Source organism: Perissodus microlepis, chromosome 13 (genome assembly GCF_051167445.1).
Source record: "Perissodus microlepis isolate ML-2025 ecotype Zambia chromosome 13, ASM5116744v1, whole genome shotgun sequence".
Lineage (NCBI taxonomy): Eukaryota > Metazoa > Chordata > Actinopteri > Cichliformes > Cichlidae > Perissodus > Perissodus microlepis.
Window position 1 is genome coordinate 18,103,989 of NC_140473.1, and position 26,257 is coordinate 18,130,245.

General features: G+C 38.1%; 1 protein-coding gene across 1 annotated transcript in view; it reads left to right on the forward strand.

Moving 5' to 3' along the window:
- Positions 1 to 8,606: 8,606 nt before the first annotated feature.
- Positions 8,607 to 26,257, forward strand: part of LOC146375020 (protocadherin-15-like) — a 163,947-nt gene continuing 146,296 nt past the window's right edge. Inside the window, exon 1 of the mRNA XM_084949255.1 lies at positions 8,607 to 8,925. The gene's annotated coding sequence lies outside the window, so the exon portion shown is untranslated. The remainder of the gene's footprint in view (positions 8,926 to 26,257) is intronic.

The following is a 26,257-nucleotide window of genomic DNA, read 5'->3' on the forward strand; positions in this document are numbered from 1 at the left end:
ATGAAAATAGCTGGGCCAAAACAGTCAATAGGTTTAGAGTCATGTCAGGGTAGGTTGACCCATACAGAGTAGGAGGAGCAGCCGGCGGCAGCAGCACATGTGCTAATGTTTGCACTGCTGCACACTAATACATTAGGAGTGCTAATGAGACAAGGGACAAAATGACTACAGAAAAATGTTAACAAAAACTTGAGCTACTGTGTTACCCAATGTGACACTCATATTGCCTTGCCATATTGGCCAATATATTTATTAGGCTTTTGTCATTCTTGAGTATTGACATTATTATTATTATTGTCTTAAAGAATCTAACTGATTAGTCAGTGACCTGAGGCATGCATTTAAGTGATATTATGTATTTAATGGGCTATGTTGAGCTTAAAGTCAGAGTTTTCTGTGAAACGAAAGAACTGTCTTTTTACCCGGCTAAATCATCCCAATGACTTAATGCTGAACACATAACGTGGTCGAGAGTAGTTTATGTTCTGAGTTTTGATTGAAAATCGTCTGGCAGCATCATGTTTCACTGATTTATTTTATTTACAGCATGTTTTAAGCGTAACATACATTCTCTGCTGGGGGAATGCATTTTATATGTACAACTTGGTAAGCCATACCTTGCTAAAACCACTCAATGAAGTGTCACATTGTAATGGGAATGTATCAGTGTGTGGTGTACTGCTGCCAAGTCTCTTTTTCCACTGTTGAAATTTGAGCTACTAGAACCCAGAGCACACACCAAGAATACCTGTTCAATCAATAAGATTAATTTCAATTTGATCTGCTAATAAAATAAAGTGATGTCCATGCCTCTTTTATTAGGCTATGAGACATTTGATGTCTAAATAGATTGAGTTCAAAGTTTCGGAGCTCCAATGTGCAGCCGGACCTGAGTAATAAACAGCAGCACTGAGAGCACACTCATCAATAAAATAGCTTGAATTAAAATGTTATTTTTATCAGTCTGTGTGATAAATCCCAAAATGGATTTTCTGCAGCATTAATCTTTTATCTTATTTGCAACAGTATGGTGTTTCACTGTTATACATTTTTTAAAGTTTTTTTTAGACATTTTCAATAACCCTTTTTTTCATCATCAACGGCTCTGAATGGAGTTGGCTCCACTCATGTGTGGAAGAAAAGTCATATGATGCACAAAATGCCTTTTTTTTTTTTTTTTTTTTTTATGTGAGCATGCTCAGAGCTTGAAGCAGAAAGCCTAGACTGACAGAGAAAGCTGACAACCACTGTGGTGATACGTGTTATCTCCAACTCGGTTTTTAGGTTTTGTCGATCCATATTCTCTGGAATCTTAACAAAACAAGATCACAAAGATCTTATGCATTTATAATTTTCTTTTACTCAATATAATTTTCAAGTAATGTTGACAAAGTATTTATTTCATTTCAGTGAAGCCCAAGAAATGAATGAATAAATAGTTTGCTCTTGGTCTGAAACTATTCTGTTGTGCCTTCAGTTTGGGTCTTTGCCGCGTCACCCATATCTGATTTCAAGTGTCAGAAGCATTTATGTGTATCTTATAAATTATGTATTACCTATCGTACAGACATGTACTGGACATCCACACACTCATGACAAAAGCGAGCATCAAAATGCGACTGCTGCCATGTTTGGTGTGTTTGCAGGTGGAAATAAAAAGGTTATCTTGCTTCTATGTTGGTGGATGATTGGAATAAAGTCTAGATTTAAAAAAAAGTGGGTGGGTTCAATTTTTAATTGAATCTGGTTTTTGCCAGAAACTGTTTGCTAGACATTTAATTTCATACAAGCAATCCAATTTATAATTAGCTCTCTGCCTACTGGGCAGAGTTCAGGAGCCTTGTTCAGGGAAAGTTTTAGAGCTGTTGTTGTCTCTTCCTTCCTCTCTGTATTGGCTCAAACTTCTTTATCTTGGCCCCATCTCCCCATCTTAGTCTTACCTCTCGATAGCATCTATGTCCCTTATCTCAGGCATCTTATCTGTAGTGCCAGACACAAGGAATGGAAATCCACAAAAGTGAGATAAAGGCAGAACAAGACTCTGAATTTCATAGAGGTGAAGAAATGGAAAATAAGCTGTGCACATGAGTGAGGAACAAAATATTAAGTCTTTTCTGCATTTACAATAGAGCTCAGTACATGCACACAGTGTGTTTAAAATGGGGGGGAGAAAAGAAAAAAGTTTTCATTTGTCAGTCATCCTGCTTCTAACAAAGGTGTAATTTTACAAAGCAGTAAATCTGAATTTTAAAATGAATTTATTGTTTAACCATTTTTATAATGGTTTCTACTCTCCCCTTTATCTATATTCCTTCAAAACATCCTGAATCGTGTATTGATTTCACGGAGTGATAAAAGAACACCGTGACATCTAAAAGATGAGCTCTGACACCAATTAGTGTCCACAGAAACTGCTTACTTTGGCACTTAATTGATCCAAGTTTCCAAACTTGTTAAGTTTTGATGGATAATAAGCACTTGATGTGATTCTGTCCAGTTTAACAGTTGAAAGCGTATGCCAGTCTCTTGAAGAGATCAACTGTTCATCTAGGTGCTAATGGACTCTCTAGAGGTATGATTGCCTCTGGTCATAACAGTAATAAACTCTGGTAGCTGTCAAAAAAGTTCTTTTCCCCTTGGTTGCCAAGATTTACTCTAAAGACGAGATGAAACAAACAAAAGAAAAAAATCAGTAAGGGCGAACATTTTCATTACATGCCTCTGTTGGTTTCTAAAGCTTTTGGGATTGCTGGTAACAGATTGGGTTCTGGTGCTATAGTCCCCATGTGATCCAATTATCAAACCCCTTTAGCTTTTCCACCCATCTGAGACATATTTTACAAGTATCTGCTCCCACACAGCTGCAGGGCAACTAAAAGAAAGAATTACAAGTACTGCATAAATAACTTTGCAATTGTTTTCATTGCAGGTGCAACCAGTTAATACACTCCTAGCAGAATTGTTCTTATGTGAAGAGACCAACTCTGCTATTCTAAAAAGGCTTTTCTGAGTGTTCATACTGTAGCATAGTTTGTTTGTTTTTCTTTTCAAAACTTTAATGAGACACCACATTTTTAAGCATACAGCAGGTAAGCGACAGCTAATTTCCTGCTTGAGTAGGTGGAGGTGAAGATCAACTAAAATTAATAAATGTCAATATTACACTGAACCTGCTGGGTGTATCTAAAATGCAGATTTTTGTAATGGAAATATTATTTTGTATAACATTTGATGTTTCAGTGCTGTCTTCATATCATGTCTCCCCAAGCTGGCAAAATATGAATGAATGCAAGTTTACATTCTAAGACATACAGCCTTATATAAGCAAACTGCTGCATTCAACAGGTTGTCTTTGTTTTCCCTAGTGTCATCCAGTGTAGGCAGCTAAAAGCCTTTTTTACACCAACAATTATTTCTTGGAATGGAAAGAAGTATTTCTGAGCTGTTTCAGAAAAAAGGCAACAAAATGTAACCTGATTCCAGGTATGTTCAGAACTTCTAACTGTGGATATGTTTTAGTGTATTTACTTGGAGTGGAAAATCATATAAATGTTTGATGGGAAATTTTTATCAGACTTTGAGCTTGAATTTACATTCTTAGACTTAGCATATTTCCCACCTTAGTGAAGAGCAAGGAGATGCCCCACTGTGGTATTTTGAACAAAGTAGTGACAGTTATTTTTAAATCCACCCCCTGTGCAGAGTTAAGCCTGTGGATATTCTGTGCCGCACTGATGAGTCAGTTGTCTTGCTCTGAGCTCGACCCCCCCCTCTTATAATTTGATTAAAATCACATCTGAATGATATACTTAATAAGAAAAAAAGAAACAGCAATTACATTTTTTCAGATAGTTGAGGTGTCAGTATTGGCCTCACTTCATTATTTGTGTATTAGATTTGGCAGTATTATTTATATTCATGCTCTTCTGCTTTTACTTGCTCATAATGTTTCTTTCTTTCTTTATTTCTTGTTCACTTGCTTTTTGACCCACCCTCTTGGTATTCTTTATTTTACACACACACACACACACACACACACACACACACACACACACACACACACACACACACACACACACACACACGGAGAGAGAGAGAGAGAGAGAGAATGTCCTGTTGGCTTTCTCTGACCTCCCAATCTCCCTGTGGCTCCCTCCCTCTTTCTTGTCTGCTGTCTCAGTTGCTCTGACCTCTCAATATCACACAAGCTGTCAGTGCCAAACTATGAATGTCCCTCGACACTTATTTGACTCAGACACCCTTCAGCGTTTCCATTTGCACACAGCCAATTTCAGTTTTTATAGAGGGCTGGGTGGCAGCTAGTGTAAACCCTGCAGTCCAAATAAGCCAGAGTAGAAGTAATAGTAACAAGTGCCCAAAGCTGAATTATGTGAGTTTGCCAGTTTGTGCCTTTGTCCGTTTTTTGTTTGTTTGTTTGTTTGTTTGTTTTTGTTTTGTTTGTTTTTCCATCTTGTAGCAATTTCTGCTATCTGTACTAACTACCCACAATCCTTTCAGCTGACTGGCAAGTATAAGTAAGGACTTGCTAAATGGATTCTGCAACTGTACTGTAATTTTTCCTTAACTGTAAAAGTTTATGTCATAATAATAAAGTATTCACAGTCGAATTCATGTGCTCATGAAGTTGTTTGCAGAAAGCTCAACAGTGGAAGTGCTTTGTTCCTTTACACTTATAGTTAAAGGCTTTCTTTCAGCACCATGGACAGCGCCAACATTTCACAATGATTCAACTACAGTGGCTCTACAGTGTAGCTGACAACCTTGCACACTAATTCAAAATTCAACTGTGCTAGTTTACTAAGAACTAAGATTTTTTTTTTTTTTTTTTTCCCCTAAATAATTGTTAGCATAGGACTCTTCTCACTCACGGTTGAAGGTCTTGTGCAGAGAAAAGTCCCAAAGTTATAGCTTAAAAAGTTTCAAGGGAAAAAAAAAAGTCTGAAGTTGTGTGGGTGGCGGCTTAGTAAATGCAGGTTGATGCTCTTTTGGGAACTGCATTATGAAGTCCAGTTCACATAGCTCCAGAAAATGTACTGAGAGAGGAAGAGACAGAATTTGTCAGTGTTCCGTCCTGTGCTCAAAAAGCAAGCCATCCCTATCATACCCTAGACTTTCTTCACGCATGGTTTCACACGTCACCACAGGCTTCTCATCGTTTTCACCTGTGGAACTTGGTGCAGTACAGGCACTACAAATAAGAAGAAGTGAAAATATTCATTTATTGGCAATCTCATTGTAGTGGTAACATCAGTCTCTAAAATCAACAACATGTACACTGCTCATGTGAACTTGCTGTTAAAATGCAGAACTAAGATTTTGAGCTCCTCAGTTGTTTTACACTTGGGAGTTTCTGTCTGGAATTGTAGATGCACGTGCACATCTATGCACATGTAAAAACTCCCACGGGATTGCCTAAAGGGAGCTCACAGGCAGAGAGGATTTAGGGACTGAACAGCTGAGTGCATACGCACAGACCAGGGAAATGATGCTTTACCAAGAAGAATTGCTCAATTTGTCCCAAGTTTACAAAAAAGAAAAAAAGAAAAACTCGAGATGAAACTTGAATTGTTCTACTGCCCGTATCTTCATGCTCTTGTCTTTTACAAGGTGCATAGCATTACTAGAGCTGCTTCTTTAACAAGATTATTCAGAAAACGCTATAAGAGCACGACTTAAATAGGTATGGCAATATCAAACAGATTTTTGAGAGAGGGCTTCCAAGGAATAGTGTTCATTTTCTGCTTATTTGAGTATGACCACACTCTCTGAGCCTGCTATCTAAATGATTTATTGTGCAAGTGATTCAATAACCTGAAAAGAAGTACACACCCCACCAGCTGACTCCTCAATACGAAGGAAGCATCAGTTCTTGCACTTTCCATGTTTCCATGTTAACCGAATGGCTGTTTGAATATCAAAATTGATAGTGCTGAATAATCCTGCAGATGGTGTTTGGGTAATTGTTTGCCCACCAACTATCCAAGTCTGGAAACATCCATTTTAATATGTTGGCAAATTTCAGTATGGAAACAATGCACCTTCAACCCAAAACAAGGGGAAAAAAAAGAATGAGTGAGTATTTTCTTGCATCTCCTCTATGTGAGAAAAGAAGGCATTCATTGAGAATAATTAAAGCGCCGCTGTCTGTCACTTTATGCAGCCTATATCTGCTTGGCAAAATCAGTTTCTTCAGCTTGAAAGAAATGACTAAATGTTGTATTAATGCAACATCACTAAAAGGAATTACCCTGTAGAAGGCTTGCCTGCTTAGTGATTGAAACTTCAACTGAATACAAATAAGCAGTGTGCACCATTCATAAAGGAACCCTCAGGCTTCCCCGGCTATACAGGCAAAAGCCACAAACATTGATACAACTCTGAGCATTCCCAGAAGAATACATGACACCTCAAAGTCAACTCAACTGCTCCTGGTTGGTTATTTATTTATTTATACATTTACTTTTTTTTGGGGGGGGGGACTGCATAATTGGTTTCAAATGGTGAAACCTTTGGAACTATTATATGAATTATGCATTACTTGTCCAACTCAAGCCCCTTCATAGATAGATAGATAGATAGATAGATAGATAGATAGATAGATAGATAGATAGATATCATTCTTAGCATGTTATTTACTCATTATCTGACATACTATAACCACTTAAACATACACATTTATGATACATGCAACACACATAGAAACACAAACCTGGATATGTATGATGTCAGTTTGGGGATTTCTCACTAAGAAAACTTCACTGGGGTGCTGAGACGAGAGCGTTTCCCAAGAGCAGAATATCCCTTAATCATGCTTCTCTGAGGAGTGTCTACAGTCCTGCCCGAACTCTGCCCCCTCGTTTTCTTTGGTGCAACAGAGAAAAGATGAGAAGGGGAGTTATTGTGGCAGGCCCTGATTATAAGAGCGCTTTTGCTCAAAGCTTTTCTTTAGGTGGCTGTGGCTCAAGAGCTAAAGTAGGTCCTCTGCTAATAGGAAGGTCTGTGGTTTAGATCCTTGGCCCCACTCTTAGTCTATATATCAAAGTGTCCTTGGGCAAGATGCTGAACTCTGAGTTGCCCCTGATGCAGGCATGTAGTAAGAAAGCGCTTAGAGTGCCCAAATTGAGTAGAAAAGTGCTACATAACTTTAGTCCTTTTGCCGAATGCTGGTAGTCATGACTTAACTCAAATTATCTCTTCATGCTGATACGGAAACATGCCAGTTAGAGCTTTTTAAACTCAGTTTTGAATTTCAAAAACTGACTACATGTGTAATAATCTTATCACATCTTAAATCCTAATAATGGGTCTGATGTGCCACTTAAAAATGGGTCTTTTAGATTAAAATCAGAAAACATGAAACGCAGAACCGAAGCTGCATTCTTTTGAAAAGGTAGTTATTATGAGTTTCAAACAAAATTACAGGAGAAACATTATAATGAGGCGTGTGATTGTGAAAGGCTGAAGAACATCTGATTCCATTTATTTATTAAGGATGCAGTTTAAAGTTGTTTCAATTTCAAAATGCTAGTAAATGAGCCTGTTTGCTGAGGGGTTTTTTTTTCCGTTCCCACAGGTCAAGCATAGATATGCTTTCTGTTCTGTAAAACTCATAATTTGGAAGCTCTTAAAACCCTATTTTTGACATAATTTCACTGACAATACTGGTGATGTTTCAAAACTGTGGCAACACTTTTTTAGTGGATAACATGATGCAGGTGTCCAGGTGTAGGTTTGATCTTTTTTTATTTCTCTCATGGATGGGACTGTGAGGTAAGAGGGTCCACTATTTTCATCAGTCTGTTCAAATGTTTAGAGCATCTGTCTTGACTGTGATCATGCATGGACTAAAAAGTATTAAATTTAATTTCCATTAATTAGATGGTTGTGATACTCGTTTCTGTCATGTAATTTGACTTTGTTATGACTCTATTGTGCCTCTCTGCGCCTGCTAAATGGAGACAAGCTGTTCTCACCAAATTACATCTGCTGTCTGAGAAAGATAATTTCACATTTTTAGAAGAATTGTCTAAAATTTCATCGCTGTTGACATTATCTTTGCGAACAAGACCCCCCGCCCCCTCCACAGCAGTGTCTCTTGTGTAGAAACCGTTTTATTGAATATCTGTGCAACCTTTAGTTGTGACTTATTCGGCACAGTAGCTAATTAGAGTATATTGATGGAAGGCTTTTTGTTGTTGGTTAAGCTGTAGGGAAGAAAAGTCCAGCGATTGTTGCAAAGTGACAGGTGAATCATAGCTGACTGCCTCCAGTCAGTGGTGTCATTTCTCAGCACCAATTGGTGCAGACAGAGCAGAATAATAGATTTCGCTCAGAAATAATCGACAGCTGACAGTAAATGGCTTTTGTTGACCTTCAGAACGTGCAGGTTAGCTATGTGAGAGAATGGCTGTGCATTTCACAATGTAATAAGTTATGGATTAGTTTGACCTTAATGAGAAGCTAAGGTGACTTTTTTAGTTGCTGTTGCTTGTTAATTAGTTAGGTTTTTCCGCATCATCCTTTATCATCCTGTTGAAGATGGGTCAGTACTCTCTGAAAAAGACTCAAGCTGGCCAGGTGCATATCCAGTAAATATGGTGGGAGGAGGGGCAACGGAGCTTTAGCCGGTCTCACCTTTCATGACCTCTTGTAATAAGATTACCTGGTTCACACGTCATGACTAGAGAGAGAGACAGAGAGGGGGCAGTTATCTCGCGGTGGAGCCAGGCTACGGTCCGGGTGGAGTGTTGCTGTGCCTTGCTGTGACTGGTTAAAGAGATCGGGGCAGCAGTGCTGATGTGCCCGCGCGAGGAGGAGGCTGTAGCTGCACTGACAGCCGGCATTGGTGGCTCCTTTCCGGGCACTGGAAGGATTTTTGTTGAGTACTTCTTAAGCCGAAACATGGTAAGCCGTCTTCTTTATGTTTTGGATGACTGTCATTGTGATTTTAAATTTCCACACTGCCTCGGAGCACCGCACGCGTAGAACAGTGTCTTCACTGCGCATTGGTCTTCGTTTACCATGAAATAGGAGCGTGTTTATGTCACTGCTAGTATTTCTTTCTTTTTTAAACTGTATTATAGATGTTCCCCAACGTGACGCGAGTAATCGATTAGAAAGGCGCAGTCGTTTACCTTAACTGCCCATTGATGTGTACCGCTAATCTCCGGAGGGTGAAGTTTTCAAACACTGACTGAAAGCAGCATCTCTCACTAATATATCATTAGCTAATGCCTGTGGTTAGATATGACCTGTAGTTTGGCTGACTGCGGCTGTGTTTTTAAAAATATTTCAGTGATCCAGTTGTTGATGAGTATGATTACCGTAATCACTTAAATTGCGCGGAGTTTCTCAATTGGACAGCTGCAGTTTTCTATTAGCTGACTTTCCCCCCCGTTCTTTCTTTTTTAATCTCGCCTCATATGCATATCAATAACGGTATTCTACCATGAATATTCATGCAGTAACTTCCCCCTGAGTGTGTGAGAGGGAGCCTATCGCGCTGCAGGAGATAATGCTTCAAAACGTGATTCACTCATTCAGTCTATTCAGTGACTCACACGAGTCTTTTACAGAAATGTAACAAGACACTGACTTGATCCCAGCATCTACTCATGCAAGAGTGTAGAAACCTTTTTTTGAAAATCCCAGTTTTTATCAGAACTTATTCATTTTAAGGGCTAATTTTCAAAATGCACGAATGACAGTAGAAGTATAAAGCAGTGCAAGTCCATATTATTGTAAATGGCTGTAGTCCAGTTACTTGTGAGACCTAATCACCCCATTCTCACAAAGCATCATCACAGCCTGCTCATCCAGTTTGAATTAAATTATTATTTAAGACCCTGATTTTGATCATTCTTGAACACATTCGGTGCTAAAACTATATTCATGTTGATTGTTGTTGCTCAGACTAGAAATGGACTTCTTCCTCTCTCACAGCAGCATACAAACAGCTGTCACTGATAACATAAATGACAGCTGTACTCCCTTTAGTGACTTCAGTGGCTTGGCTTACTTTGATGCTTAAATGGAGTGAACCTCATTGCTGCTATTTGTAACACCTGAGCTGTTCTTGCTATGACAAGTCAAGTTCCCTGCGAAGAAGCAGTGCTGTCCAATACATTTTACTGTCTTATTATTAAATGTTTTAAAATGTCCAGAAAATGCTAGCAAGTGGCCTTTGAGTTAAGATGTTTGTTTTAAACTATAGTACTCATAGCTTTAAATGTGCACACCACAGACTAGCCTTTGCATTGTTGTTTTATTTGTAATCCACTGGTAGTTTAAATTGAGGCAGGCAATGGACTGCAGATGCATAATGAAACATCTGGCCCTGCATTTTTGACATGCAGTGTCTTTATGTTAGCTTGCAAACTTGTGGTCATGTGTTTTTGATTTGCTCTGTATATCTTCTTTCAGCAGAAGTCAATTGTTCTGTTGTTTTTCAATAAGATGTCTAACAAACAATATATGATTGGATGACGGAGATCTATAAATATATTAGTTTATCAGGTGCCTGAGAGGCAAGTTATGCTCCATAAAGAAAGTAGTGTAAACCAATTGTATACTTAACCAATCATAGACTAGGAAAAATGTGTAATTTCATAGATATCGTTGTGCATTTGTTGCATATTTTATGTACTGTAAAACTGCTTCTGTGGTATATGTAAGATGTGTTGCATAATATATTTCATTTAAGTCAGTGAACTGATGAAACGGTCTCATTTATCAGTGTCTTTGATATTATCAACATCACTGCTGATTAGTTTTCTCTAATTTTTAAACCTTTTTTCAGAAGACGACATAAAGCATTATTTGTTTCAGGCAGTATAAAAGTTGGGAGCAGTACCTGTAACAGCTGTAGGTTTGTCTAGATTTCAGCAATTTTCAGAATGGCCACTAAGACGAGATGCTGTAGAATTCCCATAAAGCCCCTGAACTTTATTCGAGGTTTTCATTAAACCAGCATGTAGTTTCAATGGACAAATTACATATTAAGCTCGTTCTGCACTGAAGCTTTGGTGGATGCTGCTAGAAATGAGTTCTTTTACTCTGGTTTGGACTTCAGGACCGTATATACCATTTTTATTGTTAGGATAAAGGACAGGCAGCTCCGGGCAGCTTCTCTTTAAGTATTAATAGGAAGAAGTAAAGAGGTTATAAAATACTCTGGTAACTGAAGTGAACCAGAGGGGAAAAATTAGGCAGTGGTGAATTATCCTTAGAAGTAATGAAGTGTCTTGTTCATAACAAAGGATGAAGAATGAGGGGAACCCGTAGGGTGTAGTGCATACAGGTGGCAGTCGAAATGAGACCGCCACTGCATGGTCACTCTTAACTTGGTGTAGCTTCTTTGTTTTTTCCAAGAATGAAGAATTTTAAGACAGCTGGGTGGCTTTCCATTTTACTTTGTCTCATCATTCTCATTCAATATTAAATTATAATACTCAGCAGTCCACAGTTACACAGCTTAAGGCACTTTGTGCTCAGATCACTTTGTATGAGCTTTTTGAATTCAATTAGACTTCACCTTTTTATAATTATGCTCACACCAGGCAGATCGGTATGTGTATGTGTATGATAAAACAGTAATTAACAAGCGCTGCCATACTCCCATGACTGACTAATGATCTAATCTTGTTGGTTGCATCAGAAAAAAAAATGTGTGTTCGGTGCTGAAACTAATAAGACTGCACCAGTTTTGCAGCTCTTGAGAAATTAACATATAAAACAATATTGGGCCTTTAGTCACGGCGGTAATTTTAGGGTTAATGTGTTTTCTTATTGTAAATTGTGTAATGTAATATAATGCTAGTTATATGTTGATGCTGTTACCACTTTAAATTTTAGTCTTTTTTTTAATGAAGAGCATTGCCAACACTGTCTTAATGCCTGCGGTCCTCAGAACCATTTGTTCTTATTGAAGAAGTAAATCTTGGAAAATAGGTCACAAAATACCTAGGCTTATGTGCTTTATTTGACAGAAGGCAGCTATGTAAGTCATTTTCTGCAAATGTTACTGAAAAGAGAAGTTCAAACTTGTTAGGGGGATGATAAATCACACACACACACACACACATATATATATATGACCATGCATGCCATGCTCAAATGGGTATTTCCAGCAGCAGGACCAAAGCTGTGACATTGACTCATATCTGTCTGTTTGTACAAATGATTTTAATAACTACAAAGACTCAAACTGTTTAAAAGTTTAATTAATTGCTCTCCACATATCAAGCCACAACACTGACATATTACCACCTCATAAAGTCTTATGGGAAATGTGTGAGCAAAACGTTACGGGCTGCACGTCAAACTGACATGAACATTAGCTGCATACCGCCGTTTGAAGCAACACTGATGACATATTTGAGAATCTACCGAAACTGTAAAATTGTATGCCAAAGGGGGAAAAACAAAACAGTGAATGAGCTGTAGGGGTGATAAAGCCCTCTACTGAGCTCAGTGAGACTGCAACATTGGGTGATCATGGGGCTTCATATGAGCTTTCACATATAGCAGTCATGTGATCCATTTTATAAAAGAGTATTTGTTAGAGCACATTCAAGTGTAGCTAGATATAATCGTGACACTTTAAAACATCTGAACCTCTTTTTCTCTTTTTTTGTGTCTCAGATTTCACAAAGTGAAAATACACCATGAGTTATTAAAATGGGATTTCATCATGGGATAAAGAATATCTTCCCCACAGTGCATTACTGTCATAAACTTACTTATCATTCAACAAATATGACTTTATTCATATGCACAATGGACACCTCGGGGAAACCATTTCAATATTATTTGATAAGAGACCTGTGGGTAGTGATGCCTGAAATGATTTGAGTCCGAGTGCAGAGGGAGAGGAAGAGGAAACAGGAGCAACTGTAGCATGCCTTCCTCTTCCTTTTCATCTTTGTCCTGGTGTTTTCGCCTTCCAGTGTTATTTTGCAGATTAAGAAGAAATAATGTGGGTTGTATGCTTTTGTTATGATTTACTGTCAACTTCTCCATTTCCATGTGAGGAACGGTGGGCACGGCACAGCCAGACTACCATTATCAGATCATCAGCTCAGTGTCAGGTATCAGAGGCAGTAAACTCTTCATTTCATCTTCACCACCTGCGGTGTAATGAAATGAGTAGAAAGTGTGGATGGAAACCATTAGCATTGAAGAAGTATGACACGCTGGAGTGAGCATGGAAATGAGCAAAAGACACAGGTGCAGTACAGGTGATTGGCAGGTAATCTGATTTCTGCACCAAGAGGTAGCAATGTAATTTGACAAGATATATTTTAATAAAATCATGAAATTCCTGAGTGCTGATATATATATTTTTTCTCTCATCAAAGTTTCCTATCATCTGCCTTTCCTCATTTTACTGTTTTAGCACTGCAACAACCATCCCCAATACAACACGTTTGCCCCAAGTTCTATATGCCAGTTCACTTGTTCTACTGTACATTAGAGAATTACTTAAATATTGGTATATTGAATATTGATCTTGGAGCATGATCTATCTACATTTTGTCCATCAGTACAACATGTCAATTCTCTGTCCACTCTACAGAGTGACAGCTTTAACAAAGTAGTACAACGTTACATTACAAATTAACAAGTGCTCTCCCCCAAAAGGAAAATTGGCAGTGAGCTAGGAAAAGATCTGCATCTGCATCACATCACAGATGTATTGCTCTAGCTCTCAATACTTCTGTAGTTCTTGTAGACTTTTCTTTCTCAACATACCATTAAATACATGCTAGCATGCAATATTTGTATATTTGTTCATTAAATGATTATTTTGATACATAAATTTGAAATGGTGAAAAATTCTTTTGAATTCATTTTTTATTTAATAGTTAAATGTTGCTATCTAGCTTATTCTGGTGGTAATTAAGGGTTACAGTTCGTCCTATGCAGCGACATTATCAACTTCATCCAGTTTCCCAGTTATGGAGGATAAATATTTTCAAAGGTACAGCATTGTTAACTCTAAAATTCTATCAGTATCCGTCAATAATTCAAAGAAATCATTTTAGCTGCAAGCGCTATTGTTCATAGTTCTGATTTTTATGGATTCACTTATCGTTTACTTATTAGTTCCTAATGTGGGAAAGCACAAGGTCATACATCATCAATGTAGCTGTTACATTCTCTGAGTCTAAAGCTACAATGGTGACAAACTAATGGCACTCCACTGCTGTGAGTTTGTCACCATTGTTTTGCAAGGCATATGCAATTTTTTTTTTCTTACCAGGCCCACTTTTCATAGGTCAGGCAACTGTTGGTGATACTTTAATAAAGGGGAAAAAAAGCTGAATTAATAGCCTTCCATAATTAAGTCATTATTTTTAGCTGTTTTCACACTTTGGACTCACACAGTCCTGACAGAGACTGCTAGAGCTAACTTATTATCTTATTAATCAACTTAATTTATTGAGTCTTTACTCAATATCCTGGAGCATAATTAATTACACAAAAAGAAGCCACTAGTTTGACTGCATTTAAGTATAAAGTAGTTAAGTCTAAAAAGCTAAAAATAGTAGGCTTACCTGTTGGCATTTACATTTCAAAAATCAATGTATTACTTGGACAGTATGTCCCATTAGGGCCTTCATTCTTCAATAATTCTTTTGTCCATAAGTTCATTTAGTTCTGTTTTTGAAGTTTTTGTAATATCAGCAGGTGGGACGCTGATCAGCTCAGTGTCTGTTGTCACAAAATGCCATTTTTACACCATGCTGTGTTTCATATCAAAGTTGTATTCCCTTCAATTCAGTATTGATATCATTAGTTCGTTAGCTTTTCGTTCTGTGTAAGCATGTTGCATAATTTGCGCAAAATAAACACATAAATGTCTCACAGGATTTGTATAGCTGTTGCTCATTTGTTGACTCATTTTAGCCTACTTATCGTCTGTGTCATGTTTTTGGAGTCGGCTTAGCATTTTAAGATTAGGACTACCTTGTAATCTTATCCTGCTTTATGCAAATCAATACATTCATAATTGTGCTGACATCTATATTTTATGCAAGGCTTGGGTCAGCAGATTCCTCTTGAGGATAACAAACACAATATTTTAACTTTCTAAGGCAGAGTGTATCAAACCACATCACCACATTTTGTTCAACTGATTGGACTCTAGGTTTGCTGGTCTGTTAGCTTACTCTCTACAGCCTACATGGTGATTTTTGAAATGTGTATTTTCTTTAGGCAAGAACAATACAATGATTGATGTGCAGTTAGTTTAAGAAAATTCTTTGTTCCTGCTTGTAACCTCGGTGAAGATTTGGCTAAAGTTTAAGACAGATCTTTATAGAAATCCTGATAATTCCTAAGAGTACCTTTAGTCACATGAATGTTACCCACAGTGCTTTGTTGGCACATGAAAGACCTATTTCAGTACAAGTGAGTGCACTCTGTATTTTAAACCGGCCATTACAGAATCCTTTGAAGCATTGGAAGCAGTCAGAGGAAGTGACAGAGGTGAGTGGATTTCTTTGTGCATTGGCTGACTTGTCACTTAAGCAGCCTTTTAGGAGAGGAAATGTAGGTTTTCGTTTTTTTACAATGAAACATCTTAAAAAAAAGAATTGAGACATTAGAACTCTGAAGTCACCTCGCAAATATAAATGATGATGTTTTGAAAATGCACACAGCTATTTTGCTAGGTGCAGCTGTTAAACTCCTTGTTAATGAACAACCAACCAATGACATGGCAGCATGGCTGCTTTAGTTTTATAATCAGAATGTGGAAGAAAGGTGATTTAAGTGAATTTGGACACGGTGCGAGATGGGCTGAGTTTTCAGAAACTGTTGATCTACTGGGATTTTTATTCACAACCATCTCTAGGGTTTACAAGGAGGTCCCAATTTAGATAACAGTTCCACTGAGTGGCAGTTTTGTGAGAGAGTATGCATTGAAGTCAGAGAGCAGAGCAGAATAACCAGACTTTGAGGTGATAAGACGACAACAGTAATTCAAGCAACTGCTCGTTCCAACCAAAGTATGCAGAAGAGCATCTCTGTGCACGCAACATGTCAACCTTGGAGCACATCAGTTATAGGTGCCACATCTGTGAGCTTAGAACAGGAACCTGAGGCTATAATTCGCATAGGCTCAACAGGTTGGACAATACAGTATTGAAAAAATGATACTTTGTGTGATGAATCACATTTTCTGCTGCATAATTTGGATGGTGGGGTCAGAACTTGGTGTAAATAACATGGAAACAAGGATTCATCTTGACCTATATCAACAGTTTTCCCGGTGCAGTGGTTTGGGACATATTTTCTTGGTACACTTTAGGCCCCTTAATAACAACAGCACTGTGCTATGTTCCTTTCTGATGGCAATGTACCTATCTTCTGACGGCTGCTTCCAGCAGGATAATGTGCCATGTCACAAAGTTCAGATCATCTCAAGCTGATTTCTTGAACATGACATTGAGTTCATTATATGGCCTCCACAGTCACCAAATCTCAATCCTTTGGGATGTGGTGGAATGGAGATCCACAACATGGATGTGCAGCTGACAAATCTAAAACAACAGCAGGATACATTCCTGCCAATATGAACCAAAATACCAGAGGAATCATGTTGAATGCATGCCTACAGACATTATATCCAACAGACACTTTAAATATGTAAATTGTTAAAATGATAAAAATTAACAATTTTTTTCATACATTTGCAAAAGCAGTAATGTTCAGATGTTGGTATAGTTAGACAGAAAAAACAAGTTCTAAGCAATTATATAAGTAGTTAGTGGTTTTGTAAACTAAGTATTTGACCTCTCCCGCAACTATTGAAGCTTTCCATAATATCAGATAATTGATATTTATTAAAACATAGCTTCTGAAATGAAAAGTGAAAATAAGTAATAAGTTTAGAAAATGGTAAAAATACCAGGCACTCAAGTTAATAAAGGACCCAAATTTATCTCGCAGCGCAGCATATAAGTAGGTTACTTGGTTACATTGCGCTGCTGATGCAACCAAGAGACCCATACAGTGAAGTCCCTTTGTCAGACAGACTTGTTTTGAAGAACATAAAATAAAACCGGTTGTCAGTTGCATTCAAATGTTTCAGCGTTGAGGAAACAGCGCTCTGCATTTATTAGCGAATGCTTTAACATCACCACGTAGACAGCAACTGGCAGGTGCACTTTCTTGCATAGGAATAACAAAAGCATAAAATACACAACAGTGCGAAACTATACAAGGGGGTTTTCAAACATAATACAGCCTACAATAGCACAGACATTGACACAGAAATTTGCTGGACTCCAGTAAGCATGAATTAAAAAAACATTACCACACTGTTGTTTAGTAAGGTTTTGACTGATTTCTTCATAACAAAGAATTTAATACTACTTACATTTCACGCAACTATTGTTGTCCATGCTGCTCAGGGTGATGTACTTTGAAGTTAAAAATAACAGCAGTAACACTGCATGTATAATGACCATCAAAACTTATGTTTATCTGTTATATATCACATGTTATATTTTTAATTTAAATACATTTATTTTATAGCCACTTTTGCTAGGCTTTAAAATTGAGTTAGAGTAAAAAACACACTTGTTAATGAAACCTCATCCTTCATCCTCAGGATAAGACAGCTGTTGGTACAGCCAAACAGGAACTCAGTGGAGGACCCCTACTGAGAGTGGGCCTCACCCTCTGTCCTCTTGGTCATTCCACTTACACTGGCTTTTCGCCAAATCATGTCTGGGGATATATTTCACTGAACTACAAGGACTTCTCTAGCAAAATTCTCTAGTTACCAGTTTAATGCTTAAGCTTATGGATTTTCACCTACCTCTCCTTTGTTAATTTAATTATTTAGACTTTCTCTTTTTTTGCTATCTAAGGATTAGTCATTCCTTTATGTGTAAAAGCTCTGAGACAAACCCTGTGACAATAAAAGTCATTGTGCGATTTGCAGGGTTAAAAGTTGCCCACTGAGGTGAAATAATTACCAAAATCAAAAAGCCCTCTTTTATCTTACATTAACTGCATGTGTTCAAGTCATGTGGCTAAGTAGTTTCATGTGACATGGATAGGACATTGTTGATGCTAAGCAGATGCAGTGCGGTCAGCAGCACCCGCATGGACTGACCTCAGTGAGGGTTTAGAGATTTAAAACGTGGTCATGAGATGACTAAACTAAAAAGGATTAGAACCTCTGAGGTCTGTGGCTCGCTCGCACTGAATTAGAGAAAATTGGTTTTAGTGTGGACCACCAGGCTCTGACATTAAATGCAGCTGAATTCATACTTATTGCTTTGCATTTTGTTCTACTTTTTGAAATTCCTATTCAATATTCAGTAGTATTGTTAAAAAAAACAAACAAAACCAAAACATCAGACATCATGTTTTGTGGAATTATGCTGTATATGAACATTTCAGATTACTTTAATGTGCACAGTGAGGAAGAATATAAACGTGCCTAGACTTGTGCACGGTACTTCTATGACTACTACAAACACACATGCACATGCACACACAAACAAGCACACCACAGACACAGCCATCTTGCGGCCATCGCTTTCTCCTGACACTAAATTGCAGAAAAAGGCATAAACATCAAGAACTCATTACTACTAATTATATGTTATCCTTGTATGCTTTAGAATGTGTAATAGTTTGTATGACAATAAAGAATAATGGATGATTATAGCTTCTTTCTGAATCTACCTCCTAGTTTTGGTTTGCCTTGTTTCCTTGTGCAATAACATTTGCATAACACAGTCCTGGTGAAATGACAAACATATGCAAAACAAACTGCACAAATTTTAAAAAGACTTTCTTTTTTATTTTGATTACTGTACTGTTGTCAAACACCCTTGTTCCTGCCTGACTCACATGAATGAATGATCAGTGAGCTTATCAGTCATCTGTGTGTCCCCCCCACAAGTGGGACATGCGTTCCTCATAGAGGAACACCCCGATCACCTAAAGGATCTTTATCGAAATTGTGCTCAACTTGGTCAAGATTGTATTGTTCGTGTTGAAAACTCTCTTCCATTTTCAGAAGTATTGCTACTTCTCCCAGAATATTGATCCAGTTTTAGTGAAACAGGAAGAATTTGTCCTCGGTGGATATTAATTGTCATTAGTTTGTACAATACAGCCAGCCAGTAAACAAGAAAATCTAAAAATTTCTTTCTGCAGCTCATAAATTATAATCTCTGAATTTTGATGGATTTTCATTGTTGCTTTAGTGAAGGCATTTATCAAAGTTCTCTTTTCCTCAGTGCTCACAAACTAACGTTATCCTGAATAAATGTCACAAATCTGAGTCAGAGAATATTGATTTTGGCCATACATTTTTTTAACAGTTTAAACAAATTTTCCAAAGTACTTTTGGTTAATCAAATTAAATTTCTCCTCAGGGTATTTTTGTTATATTTCATCATTTTCCAGTTTGATCTAATTAACAGTTTTCATAACTATGCTTTCTTTTTTTAATCATTCTCTAACTGTGATCTTTGATTAAACTTGACAAATTAGTTTTTTTTCTATATTATAAAACATAGAAACAAATATTATTTTTTTCTACTATTATAAAACAAAACTTTTACGTTTAATATATTATTATATAGAAGAGATTTGTTAGTGGTGCTGATGATTACTAAAAATGGATGTAGACATGCTATGTTTTTCAGCTTGTGAGTTTTAAATCATTACTACAAGCAGCCCTGATTTCTTTCGTTCAACTTACTTTGCTCAAGTATATTTTTATCTCTGAAAGTACTCTGCATAAACAGGTGCATAGGGTTGTTTAAACCATCCCAGCCCATCACAATAATTATGAGAGCACTTGAGGCCCACATCAAATCTTTCATTTGATGCTAGCAGCAGCACAAAAGCACATAATGGTGTTTATACATTTTCCCATTAGGGTCAGTCTTCCCAGCCAAAATACCCATGCTAAACAACTCAGCCTTTATGCATCTGAACCAGCAGGCTTCTTCACAGGGAAATTGATAAAACGCACCTCTGACACAGGTGGGATGGGGAAAAAAGTTGCATAATTAGGGAACCTGAATGAAAATTTACTGCATAACAGCTTTTCATTTCTGTGTCAAGTGCACACTGAGATCACTGCTCGCAGTAAGCGCTACTCTCTCACACAGCCACATACATACGATGAACAGTCACTTAGGAAACACTCATCTGATAATAGCAGTTACATCATCCTGCAGAGGGAAGCACCTGCAGTGTTAGTGACTAAAGACAAGATGGTATATTACATTTTAGAGCAATGCAGTAGAGGTTTACTACTACCAGCTTGTTAAGAAAACGTTTCATGTAAATGCTATAGATGCTGATAATATGAATGCTGATTATTTTAACAAGGATTTTATTGCACAAAAGCTTATGGTACTTATAAATAATTTCACTTAGTCACTGTCCCAGAAATTGTGCAGCCATCTAAATATAAGAGCTGCATCGGCTGTTTACACACAGTTTGAGTTGTACACAATTTATTAAGCTTGATTAGGTGTATCTAATTGAGTGCTATGGAACTTTTTACCTGCTACAACCCTGTGTGGTACCTATTAATCCAGACCAAAGAACAGGAGCTTGTATAAATAGGCTTGAGCTGCATGCAAGAGGGATTCCATTTTATCTCTAGAATGTATAAACAAACTTGTCCGATTCGTGTTAAGTCATGTTTTACTTGCTCTTTAGTGCGTAGCTGGATATTAATGAAATGCAGCAAGGATGGGTTATTAGTTCTGGAACTGACAACCATAGATGTGTTACCTACGTAATATCTGATTATGATGGTATTACAGTCTGTGGCTCCATGGTCACATGACATCTCATGCCTTTGAGGACATTCTAAAGTCTCGTAATAAAGGATGGGGGTATGTTGTAGCGCAGTGAGTGATCAATCAGAAGCTTAAAACGACTGTTTGAATAGGGTCCTTGAAGTAATTTTCTTTCCTTTTCTGGCTCTACTTTTATGCCATAAGATTGACAAAGAGCTGCCTTTTGTAGGAAGTAAAACTGAAATACAGTTGGAAAATGTATGAGAAATGTTTTTTTTTTTTTTTATATACTTAAATGGCCATGATTATAGTACAGAAAACTGAAAACCTAGCAAGGCATAAAAGGCTATTTTTCATTTTACTGTGACTAAGAACAGAAATAAAAAGCATTCAAATGGACCTGAAACATTTTCCTTTGTATTCTTGTCATTGGTTGAACCAACACTGACTCAGCTGAATTTGTATGATATGTTTCGGTTATGCACATTATTCATGGAAAGTCAATATTTAAACAAATATTTTTCATAACTCACAAATATTTTTGTAATGATATTGAAATTCTGGTGAGGTGTGAAACCAACTAGACACATTTTCAGCTTTTTTTTGTCAACAGAAATGTTAGTTGGCCAAGTAAATTCTTCATATTTTATTTATGTGTAAGTTCTTAGTTATGCAGCCACCCTCTTTTCAATTCAATTCAATTTTATTTATATAGCCTTTCGCCCCCTGATTTTGTGAACTCGAAAGAGTGGTGCAGTTTTGCAGATTTGATCTAGAAAATGAAAATATCATTCTTTGACAAAATAAGTTGAAAAAAACCTGCTCAACAAAGTAATGAGAATTTAGTACCAGACGACAACCCACAATCAAAAAAGGGTTCTGGTGTTTGCACTGCTAACCTTAGTCACTCTCAGCAAATGAAAATGTGGAATTTTTTAATATTCTTTAAAATTTGATTTAGTCACTGAAAAATGTGTCAAATGACTAATAAATACTCTATTCATACATTATTTAACCTTGTCAGGTAAACTGTACTTCCTTTAGTCTGTTCTATTTATTTTAAAATGATTGATTAGTACATACTTATTCTCCTGTTTAATCAATTTGGGGAAAATAAAATGGGATGGGAGTATCTGGCCTGGCAGTGCAGTGGGTTATAATATGTTTGTCTCAGTGATCAAATACAATGTAACTGGTTAATGTATTGCAGTTTGTAGGAGCTGGAATTACAGAATGACAATTTACAGATACATGAGAAAGATGTGGTTTTAATACTGGCTGCTTGTCTCGATGTTTAGCCTGGTGTATTTCTACTTGGGTGCGAGCCATGTGCAGATAAGTCTGTTAGCCAAGGCTAATCACTTCCATCGTTAGAACACTGGAGCTCCCTTGCTGCCTCTGATTACATCTTTTAGGTAATGAATAGCTCTGAACTGGTCTAGCACGCCTAATCACACAAACTAACATTTGTTAAATTTGGGAGCCAAGCAATGAAGCTGCAGAGGCACTTTTTTAGACTAATTCATTTTCTTTCTCTTCTTGCCACACGAATTTGTGGCATCACCTAGAATTACAGAATAAAACAACATTTTTTTTTCTCACAGTGTCTGAGAACAGCCCCCTGATTCTTTAATCCAAATTTTATATCTTGGATGTGCATTTATGCACACAAGGGACTCACCTTATGATGATGTACATTTCCACCACGTTGGATTTACAGTCATGCTGAGCTTTTATGGATTGTTCTTTTTTTTTTTTTTTTAAATAAATCTTTATTTTTTTCTACATTCTTCACCAAAAATGCCACTGGTGATCTTCAGCTCAAGGACCACAAAAGTCAGGATATGGATTTAGGATTCTGAAAAGCTTATAAAATGTGATAGCCACGTGGTTCAGGTTTTGAAGCCACAAAACAGGAAGTGCTTCTTAAACTAACCTTATATTAATCTATGGATTTGATATAAGTATTCCAGAGAGTTTACTATATTATATATATTCTAGTGTGCAACTCAAAGCGTCTAAAGACTAGATGTGTACATATATATATATATATATATATATATATATATATATATATATATATATATATATATATATATATATATATATATATATGTGTGTGTGTGTGTATATATATATATATGTGTGTGTGTGTGTATATATATATATATATATATATATATATATATAAATAAAATAGTATATTTTACTACTGAGGGATGCTGGAAAATTTTTGTGCTATTGTTTATTAGTGCTTAGAGCATAATCATGTCAGGTTGCCATGACAACCATATCATGGTTAACTTTTTGGTACATGCATCACTACCGGCAGCTACAGTTAGTTTTTTTTTTTTTCTTCCTTCTTTTTTTTTGTGGACTTTCTGAGAGTGCATGCAGGCCTGTGTTTATCTGGGACCTTGCTTGAAGTGGCGTCAGCTTCTTTTAGATTCTAGATGCTTTGAGTTGCACACTAGAATCGAGGAGTGGGTATCACATTACTGTGACCCTTGAGCTTGATTTTCAGATAGTTGGCAAGTTGAGATCAGTTTGCAGTCTCTAGTTACAAAAGTCTGACATAAGTTGAAGCTTTTTTATTTTTAAGTCCACTTCTTTGTAACTGCAACTGTTCTGAAAACCGATTGAAAGCCAAGCAGTGAGGCATTGTAGGCACCTTTAATATTTATCTTCTCTTTAGGTGCATTTATTATTTTATTTATTGATTTTCCGATATATAAACAGCAGCAAACAACATATAATATAAACATATTTCACAGAATTTAAATAGAAAGAATCAGCTGAATCAGTTTGAATGTGTCAGGACAATCTGCTACTGCTAATTGGGATGCATTAAGGTTGTAAACATGGCTGTTTAACATGAAACACGACTGAAAGAAAAACTTCCTGTGCTCCAGTTTGTCTGGCACTGTTTATTAAAATGATGTCTGTTCTAAAAAAGCATACTGGCAGCATGCCCCAGGTTTTATGACTTAGATGTTTGCATAATTTTAAGAGCGTGATTTCTCATGTGGTCACTTAATGAATGCTGTAACTTTGTACTGTAATTGGATATGAGAAGGAGGTGTTTAAGGTGCAGTCCGGGGATTTTGTTACATTGATTTGCAGTGAGCTTTCCCTCTAAGGAGACAAGTGGACCCAAACGATATAAGGGGCAAGTTCTTTTTCCTTTTCCTTTAATTTGTCATCCAGCTTAAGAGTAATTTCTGAGTGTCGTATCAGTCACATTTTATCAGTGAATCTTGGCTTTTTTTTTTTTGCCTCTAGTCTGTTTTGTTCTGCTGCAGTGGTTGACTGTTCTGTTACATATTTATCAGACACTAGTCTTACATTCTTTTCACTCTAAAAATCTTCCTCTGGCAGCTATCAAAGGGGAACAGCATCAACACTTCCACTTAGCAGCTGGAAATCAACAATGAAGTGTCATTACTACAGTATTTGACTTGTCACCATTTCAGATGCACATTCTTTGACAATTTGAGCATTATTTTAAAAGTGAGTCGTTTTTTATGCAAAAACAACCAAAGCAGTTCAAAGAAACAGAGAAGGACTATAAAACATGGCACTATATTTGCAGATCACAAAGGTCTGTGCAGAAAAAATGTTTTAGTCCATTCAATTTTACAAATATTTGTTAGAAATGGCTCCACGCAAGTGAAATATAAATTATTAGGTTATAATGTATTGTTTATATAATGTATTGTTTATATTGTAGTGTCCCTCTAACAGAAGAAAGAGATGATCAGTGTTCCCGTTACCGGTGTTTATTAAGAATAGTAACACAGGCTACTGTGGGCCGTAGCCAACGCCAAAACAACAGGGAAAAACGTGCTCTCCAGAATCAAAACAAACCCCTGACTCTCGCTCCTTTTTTCCCCACACACCCACAACAACATTCTCTAACACCCGCCCCCCAAACACTCTCAGCCAACCACACATATGATCTCTTCCAGACTCTCTGTCATTGGTAGCTGATCTGATTGACAGGCCAACTGGCCTGACTACTACACATTCAAGGACACTCAGTAAATCACCATGCTGCCGGTGTGGTCCAACTATGCCATAAGTGAGTGGCAATTCTGAACACAAAACACTGATAACACAACAGTTAACTAACTTGTAACCCAGTCCATTACACTACCCCGACCCCTCAAAGTCCCTCGCCCACGAGGGCGGATAAAGTCTCTCAGATGGCCTGGTGGTCTATGGTGCCTCCTTGGGCGAAGGCGCCCGGAGGGAGGTCGGGAAGGGGCCATGTCCGAAGTGGCTGCGGGCCCAGGGCTCACAGTAGGGGGGGGGTGAGTCTGTAGGGGTGGAGTCCAGGTCTGTCCGTGGCCCACCCTGTTGTCCCAGTGAAGTGGCCGCGATAGGGGGCCAGTCTGTCCCGGTGCAGGGCGACCCTCCATCCCCTTGTGGGCAGTAGTACCCTATACACCACTTCCCCCAGGTGTTCCAGAACCTTATAGGGTCCAACCCAGTCACTGTCTACCTTAGGGCATCTGCCCTTTTTCCTCTGGGGGTTGTACACCCAGACCAGTTCCCCGATGTCAAAATGTCGGCCTCTGGAATGGACGTCGTAGTTCCTCTTCTGCCACACCCCCGCACTTATCAGTTTCCTCCTAGCAAAGTCATGAGCAGACTCCATGCAATCCTGGAGCTTCCTCACATAGTCAGGACCTGGTTGATCCCCATCAGCATCGGGGGGTCGGCCCATCATCATCTCCGCTGGAGTCCGGATCTCCCTGGCCAACATCAAGAGGGCAGGGGAGCACGAAGTGGAGTCTTGGACCGCCAAACGATATGCCATGAGGACCAGGGGAATGTGAGTGTCCCAGTCACGTTGATGTTTAGCCGTCACTAGCGCTAGTTGCTCTGCCAGTGTATGGTGAAATCTCTCAACGAGTCCATCACTCTTTGAGTGGAGGGGTGTTGTACGGGTCTTATGGGAGCCTAGTTTCTCGCACATGGCCGCAAACTCACGGGACTCAAAGTTCCTGCCCTGGTCCATGTGGATTACTTCAGGCACCCCAAATCTGCTGAACATCCCCTCCACCAAAGCATCCACAATCGTCTCGGCCTCTTGGTCAGGTAAACTGTATGCCTCTGGCCACTTTGTGAAATAGTCCATAGCTGTGAGGATATAGCGGTTTCCCCTTTCTGTGTGGGAAAAAGGACCTAGGATGTCCATCCCCACCTTCTCCATAGGGTACTCTGCCGGAAACTGTTGCAGTTGGGCATGGCTGGATTTGGCTGTGGGCCCCTTCCCTGCTGTACAGCTGTCGCAGCGGAGGCAAAAGGCCTCTACATCCCGCCTATGTCGGGCCCAATAGAACCCCTGCCGGAGGCGGCGGAGTGTTTTGGTGACACCAAAGTGGCCAGACCCCTGGGCCCCATACACTGCGCGAAGCACCATCTCCTGCAGGGCCTGC